The 7,865-nt window shown below is 44.4% G+C and overlaps 1 long non-coding RNA gene across 8 annotated transcripts in view; it reads right to left on the bottom strand.

Annotated features, from left to right (window-relative positions):
- Nucleotides 1-4,251: 4,251 nt before the first annotated feature.
- LOC129539197 (uncharacterized) overlaps nucleotides 4,252-7,865 on the bottom strand; it is a 60,933-nt gene continuing 57,319 nt past the window's right edge. For all 8 annotated transcript variants that reach the window (XR_016038559.1, XR_008682414.2, XR_016038561.1 and 5 more), the window contains one exon: nucleotides 4,252-4,600. This is a non-coding gene — a long non-coding RNA (uncharacterized LOC129539197). The remainder of the gene's footprint in view (nucleotides 4,601-7,865) is intronic.

Here is a 7,865-nt window from a genome sequence, read left to right as displayed (position 1 = left end):
ATATGAATGGTACAAGCCACAGGAACAAATCTTAGTTCACAAATTCAGATGTACAAGAAATCAAACTTTAGTTTCTATAACTCAACAGTGTTTATGGTGTTTTCGTCCTGCCAACAGGAAGCTTAATGCTAGGTAAGTTTGAACACTGAGAAGTGCCAGACATGGGACACTAGAGGCAGCTGTGAAGCGGGTTGAGGCCAGATCGAGTAACCTCTGTTGCTCTGGGCCGCTATGGGCAGCCAGGACTCTTGGACTAGGCTGACTGTGTCCCCCCAGTTTGGCCTGCCATGAGACCATCACTCGCTGGGACCTCACTCCTGCCTGCCCAGGTGAGCAGCTAGAAGGCGGGGCAGGGCTCCGGACACCTCAGATCTGTCTCCCCTATGTCTCCTGCCCCCATCTGGTCTGCAGAGGGTAAGGCTGCAAAGAGTTGGGATCTTGCCACTAAGGTGAAATCATTCTTCCATCTTGTTTCTAACCAAAGCATTCATCTTGAGGAAGAGAATCCTTTTTCTTCCCTGAGCTACTCTACACATCCTAAAGTTTCCCTAAGTGTGTAAGCTATTTGACACACAAAAGCTAGAGACAACCGAGGGATGATTCCTTTTTCTAATCTGGACAGCTGACTCAAGAGGAAATCAGCTCCATGAATGTGAGAGTGGAAAGGGGGAAAATCCAGGGAGGAAAAAAGATTCCTTTCTCAAGTTTTATGCAAGCCACACATATGTGTAAATGCAAAGCAGAAAGTCTGAACATTTCCAGCAGATAATTAACCTACCAGTACCTACCAGGAATGTAAACTTTAAGACAGGGGTAGGGATGGAAAAGGAGCTTTAGCAGTATTATACTATGAATCTCTAAGCTGCTTGGATTTGTAGTGATTAAGCTATATTCAGTACTGTTTATATAATCTATTATTTTAAATAAATAATATCCATACATTTTTTTACCTTGAGGCTGGGGATGGAAGGTGATGAAGGTGACACCTGTCTGGCCCACTGGTGCCTTGGGAAGCTATTTGCATGATGGATTGAGGCGCCTGTTGGGAAATAACTCTTTCTAAAGGAAGGAGGAGATAGGTACAATGAGCTGACCCAGAGACAAAAGCTTTGCTCTGTGGAATGGAGGAGGTAATTCTAAGCTAGGATGGTAGTTGTGATTTAGATGTATCTGTGGAGCTGAAACTGATGGCTCTGTAAGGCAGCAGGGGTACCAGAAGCCCCATGGCCCTGCTCTGATATGAGAGAGCTGGCTGACTTCATGCCAACAGGACTGTCAATGGCTCTTAGCAGGTGCAGTGTGCCCGATGGGTGTGGTAATGTCAAGTAGATCTGATAGCTCCATGGGGTGTGGCAGGGGCAAAGGGAGGTTGCAGAGCCAGACAAAGGGAAAAGATAGTGGGAGTGGGGGTAGGGCGTTAAGCTAACCTTATCCATCAGCACATGGGAGACACACACCCTGAGGATCCACAAAATGATCATGGGGTGAGCGAGTAGGAACCAGACAGGACCTAGGCTCTCGCACTGGCAAGTAGGAGCATGGGTCAGAGACATTCGGCTGGGCTCAAATGACGTGATAAATGAACACGAGTCCAGGTGTGTGCACAGGTGGGGAGCACAGGCGATGGAGCCACAGTGTCTATACGGGAGAGGTCAGGGAAGGTCTCCTGAGTCAGCTGACACAGGTAGCTCAGAGTGGGTGGGAAGGGTGGAGGATGTGAGGAATCCTGTATGCAAAGGCCAGGAACTGTGAGGGAGTGAGCCGGGGTTTAGGGGAACTGAAAGCCGCTCGGGGTGAATACAGGGTAATGGTTACGAGGCCACAGAGTTTGTGTTCCATGGTAAGGAATTTGAACTTTATCCTACAGGCAGTGGTGACGCTCAGAAGGGCACTTTAAGCAGGGAAACGGGATGATCAAGTCACTAGAAAGCTTTCCACCACCACACTCCCACCACTCCTAGCGAACTCCCACCCAGTTGAGCAGTCTGAGTGTTCCTTCCTCCAGGAAGTTGCTCTTTGGCCACCCCTTGAACTTAGCCAACCCTCAATTAAAGCTTCTAGAGGTTCCCAAGCACCCCCCAATCTCTGAACAGTGTCATGCTTTCCTGAGTCCTCTATTTTTTTCTCTCCCCTCATACACTCACGGTATGCTGAAGGCAATGGATTGTGCCTTGTCTTTTCTATGTTGTATCCCCAGGATCCGGCACAATGCCTGACATGTGTGTACACAATATGAATTTAATGGGAAAACAAAAACTTGTATGGTTTCCAGCCTAAGGTGGAGTATGGGTTTGAAACGGAGGACAGGGGACCAGGGAGAGGGTTCTTGCAAAAGAAATGATGAGGGCCTGTCCAAGGCAGTAGTGGAAGAACTGGAGAGCAGGAAGTGACTGTGGAAATTTTTAGGGAGCAGAACCAATAGGCCTGGGTGATTAGAAGATAGAAGCAAGGGAACTGGATAATGGGGGAAGAGCTCCTGGTTAAGTGGTTAGGTGGACGAAGGATTAACCAAGACTGGCTATTCTGGAAGAGAAGGCAATGTGTGGAGGAAAATGATGAAATCTGCCAGTGACATGCCTATAAGCACACTGGTGAACAGGTACCAAGGGAAGCTGGAATCATAGAACTGGAGCCCAGGGCAGACAGCTGGACTATAGAGATTTGGAAGCTGACAGCCTGCAGGTGACGGTTAAAGACCAGGGAAGGGATAAGATCACCCAGGGAGTGAAGGAGCACATGAAACAAGACACCCACCTATTTAAGAGGTGGGCTGAGGGGGCGCTATGGAGAGGAAGTCAGACATGAGAGAGGGAGAGAGGAGAGAGAGTTGCAGCACAGCTGCTGGGGGAGAAGCGGCTCCAAGGACTAGCAAATAGGGTCCAACAGTATGGAGAAACTAAGTACCCAATCAGGCCCCTCATGCAGTTGAAGAAACATACCCAGGAAGGCTGACTGAGGTGCTGGAGCCCACAAGCCATCACTGCCCATGATCACACAGGTCAATGGCTGTTGTATTATGATCTCTGGACTCCTGAGGGTTGGGGGGCAGGGGGCGCAGGGGGAGTCCATAATAATACCAAGACTTTTTCTTTTTTAATAATAACAAGACTTTTGTGCAGTGTTCACTGTGTTGACATTTTTACTAACACAAAAGCAACAGGAGATAAAACTGCTGGGGCCTTAACACAAATCAACAGTCATCTTCTTCATTCCCAAGCACTTGTTTTAATAAAAAGGTCAACTTCACCTAAGAAAGTCTACAGTGGAGAAATAATTATTAATCTTATTAAAACATGACCCATGAGCACACATCTTGTTATGAGCCTGTGCACAGATCACTTGTGCTGAAGTACTGAATGCATTTATGTTATTGTTTGCATGGAGAGCTAAACTACCTGTTTTTGGGGGGGCACATCATTTTTATTAGAAAGAACAATTGACAAACTTTGATAATTCAGACTTGGGTACTGGAAGACGTGTTCTCAAAAATGAATGAAGTGAGCCTGTCAAATCAAGAAACCTCTAGTATTTTTTGCCGATAAAATTTGAGCTGTCAAGTGAAAACTATTGACAGAATGACCTTGACAGCTTCCCAATATCTAGACTTGGTGATGAAATTAGTGGCAATAATAACAAATGTGGTATTACAAACTAAAATGTGTCTACATTTGGAAGATTTGCATAAATCACTGAGCCATTATTTTCCAATGACCAACGCACGATGTTAGAAAATCAGGCATGAATAAAAGACCCATTCAATGCACAAGACAGACCAACAGACTTTAATATAGTTGCTGTTTAGTCATTAAGAAGTATCTGACTCTTTGCGACCCTATGAACTGTAGCCTGCCAGGCTCCTCTGTCCATGGGATTTTCCAGGCAAAAACAGTGGAGTGGATTGTCATTTCCTTCTCCAAGGCATCCTCCTGACCCAGGGATCGAACTTATGCCTCCTGCACTGCAGACGGATACTTTACTGCTGAGCCACAAGGAAGCCCTAATATAACTGAGTATGAGAAATTCACTGATATGGTTTCAGATCTCACACTGCAACTAACCTTTCAGAATATGCCACCTGTCCAATTCTGGTGACATATCAAAAATGATATCCACAGAGTAGGAAATAGCAACCCACTCCAGTATTCTTGCCTGGAAAATTACATGGGCGGAGGAACCTGGCAGACTACAGTCCAGGGGGTCACAAAAGAGTTGGCCATCAGTTAATGACTGAGCCCACACACACACAATGTATAAAATATAATTTTTACTGCTGTGTAAAGCAAATAAAGGTCTTTATCAAAATATTATGACTTCGAATAAAAAGATACCCACAAATATCTGAAAAGGCTCTTAAAATACTTTTACTTTTTCCAAATACAAATCTATATTAAGTTGAATTTCATTCATCTACTTCAAGGAAAGCAATATATCACTGAATACAAAAGCAGGCATGAGAATCCAGCTGTCTTCTATTAGGCTATTCGTTAAATAGATTTGCTGGGACTTCCTTGATGGTCCTGTGATCCATGCTTCCAATGAAGGGGGTGTGGGTTCGACCCCTGGTCTAGAAACTAAGATCCCACATACTACATGGAGCAGCCTGGGGGAAAAAAAAAAAAAGAGAGAGATTTGCAAAACTATAAAACAATACAACTGTTCTTTTTTCTTTTAGAAAATATATTTTTATAAGAAGTATGTTAACATGTAAAAGATTTGTTACTGTTATTTTAAAATAATAAACAACTAATTTTAAAGCCTCAGTTTTTAATAATTTTTTTCATATTTGTACTATGGTAAATATCTGTAGTTACAATCCACATAAACAAAAGTATTTAAAGTCCTCAATAATTTTGAAGAGCATAAAAAGGGTCCCAAGACCAAAACATTTGAGAACTGCAGATACAGACCACCTGGTTCCTGACTCCCAGTTCTTTGGGCTTGTTTCCAGCACACCTACCCCTGCTACTCACTTCTCCACGGAAAAAGAGTTATAAAACACCTAAAAATAAAATCAATAACAAAACCTAGCTGAAGAAGAGATAAGGAAGCAGGCAAAAGCTAAAGAGAGAATAAGATACTTTCCTTCCCTTCAATATAATGTTCCTTTAAGGCTACACACCAGAGCCTGGTAAGGCAGTCCTCCCAGGCGAGGCCGGGTTCACCCACAACCCCTCCATGCCACCTGCAGTAGCAGACAGACTGGGGACAGAGCGAAGACAGCAAGTTCATGTGTTTTATCTCCCTGACACTCAGAATCTGAATTGATACAGCGAATGATTAAGACAGGTGGGGCCATTTTTTATTAGTCACGATTTACCAGGGAGGAAGCAGAGGGCTGTACCTTGACTAATACCAGTAACTAAATCACAGGTGGGAGCAGCCGCCGCCAGGCTGCAATCCAGGTTTCCCTCCACGGGACACTCACTCTAAGATGTCTCCCATCCCCACTCAAGCCCAGAGGTCCACCATTAAGATGCATTATTTTACCTGTAAGTAAGGTCTTTTCCTATAAGTCACATAGAATTCTTTTTTAATCTTTTGTCCATTCTTTTGGGTAACTGGCCTTTTTAATAAGATGAAAATGATCCTTTGTATTATTTTTCAACTACAAAACTAGTTTAAAACTGATTAAAAAGTAAAACAATGAAATAGAAGACAAAAAAATAGAGATAACACAAAAGCTGGTTATTAGAAAATAGACCTCGAACAAAACTAATCGTAAACAAAAGGACTTCCCTGGCAGTCCAGTGGTTAAGATGTCATGCTTCCACTGCAGGGGGTGTGAGTTCCATCCCTGGGTGAGAAACTAAGACCCCATACGGGGCACACTGTGGCCAAAAAAAAAAAAATTATGGGAATGAAGAAAGAAGATTAAATACAGTATATATGGAAATTTTATGCTAATAGCTTTAAGGGTTTTTTTTTTTACTTTTTATAAAAAATTTTAAATGACCAAAACTGACTAGAGGAGAAGTTAACATTTTTAGTGATACTAATAGTAATAATATTCTGAAAGTGTCTTTTTAAAATGCAAACCCCTGGGACTTTCCTGGTGGTCCAGTGGCTAAGACTCCATGCTCCCAATGCAGGGGCCCTGGGTTTGATCCCTGGTCAGGGAACTTGATCCCACACACCACAACGAAGACCCAGTGCAGCCAGATAATTAAATAAAAACTTAAAAAAATAAAAATGCAAACCCCTCAGGGCAGAGTGCTAGTGAGTTGTTCCTCATCTTTCCTTTTGTGACAAAACAAGAGCTTTTGGAGCCTAGGCCTGTCTGTCTGGTTGGAAGGAAAGAGGGTACAGAGGAGGGGCTAGCATGGCTCTATGTTTAGCAACCCTGGTTAGCCTGGATTCAGATTATCCCAAGGCCGAAGGTGGCTGCCAGCACATCCCTGCTGACTTTCCCAAACCTAGCACGTCAAACACTTGAATCTCAGTTCCAGAAGGAAACAGAGTCTCAGTCCTGGTGGAAACAGAGACATCCCTGTCAATCTGGCTCTGCCCAGCTTCAAGGCCCTGGATCCAGGCCCCTTCCCTCCCGTCCCTTCTCCCTCTCTCCTTCCTCCCCCTCTTCCTCCCTCTCTTGCCTCCCTCCCCCCAACCCCATACCCTGCTGGGTGACAGAGTAGCTCAAGGTGTGGCTGCAGTCATATCAGGTGCTACACCACCTCTCCTCACTCCCAGCCAGAGGAGTTGTGACAAACAGGTGGAGTCCTGAGACCAAACCCTCAGCCTGTCTTGGCTCATTTCCCAAACTTATTTCTGAATCTGACGTCAGAATCAGACCAAGAAGAGGTCTGAGGGGTGTGGCACTATGTGAGGTAAAGGGAGATAGCTGCTGAGCTCTGACCCTGGTCATGGAAGTTACTGCAAGAGATCTACCATTTACACCTTGCTCTGTGGCTCATATGAATGTCCCATGTTACAGAAGCACTACTGTGTCTCAAATCTGTCAATGCAGCCAGATAAATAAAAATTAAATCTATTTAAACGTTGACCCTGGCTTGTGACTGCAGCCATGAAACTTGCTCCTTGGAAGAAAAGCTATGACAAACCTAGACAGCATATTAAAAAGCAGAGACATTACTTTGCCAACAAAGGTCCGTATAATCAAAAGCTATGGTTTTTCCAGTAGTCATGTATGGATGTGAGAGCTGGACCATAAAGAAGGCTGAGCACTGAAGAATTGATGTTTCTGAACTGTGGTGTTGGAGAAGACTCTTGAGAGTCCCTTGGATAGCAAGATCAAACCAGTCAATCCTAAAGGAAATCAGTCCTGAATATTCATTGGAAGGACTAAAGCTGAAGCTCCAATACTTTGACCACCTGATGCAAAGAACTGACTCACTGGAAAAGACACTGATGCTGGGAAAGGCTGAAGGCAGGAGAAGGGGACAACAGAGGATGAGATGGTTGGATAGCATGACCGACTCAATGGACGTTGAGTCTGAGCAAGCTCCGGGAGCTGCTTATAGACAGGGGAGCCTGGCGTGCTGCAGTCCATGGGGTCACAAAGAGTCGAACATGACTGAGCGACTGAATTGAAGTGTTACCCAGTCCATACCAGCTTGTGACTACTAGTACTATCTTAAGCAACAGACACTAGAAGCACCCCCTCTATGTGTGCACACATGTCTGTGTGTTTGTGTGTGGAGGGGTGAAAATACCTTGGATATTTTAATGAGAGAAAAGGTGACCCCTTCAGAAAAAGGATAGGGACGACTAGTGTACCCAACTAGCTGGGACCAGTTATTCTGAGTTGCTGACACTCTCTTCCACCCCCAGTGCAGATGAAGGCTATAAGAATGAAGTGTGATGGGGGAGGTACTGTGGCCAAGTTACGATGTCTCATTATGGTCTTA

The sequence above is a fragment of the Moschus berezovskii genome, chromosome 11 (genome assembly GCF_049115385.1).
Source record: "Moschus berezovskii isolate FMDL1 chromosome 11, NW_MosBer_1.0, whole genome shotgun sequence".
In the NCBI taxonomy this organism is placed as follows: domain Eukaryota; kingdom Metazoa; phylum Chordata; class Mammalia; order Artiodactyla; family Moschidae; genus Moschus; species Moschus berezovskii.
This window is presented reverse-complemented; position numbering and strand designations above follow the sequence as displayed.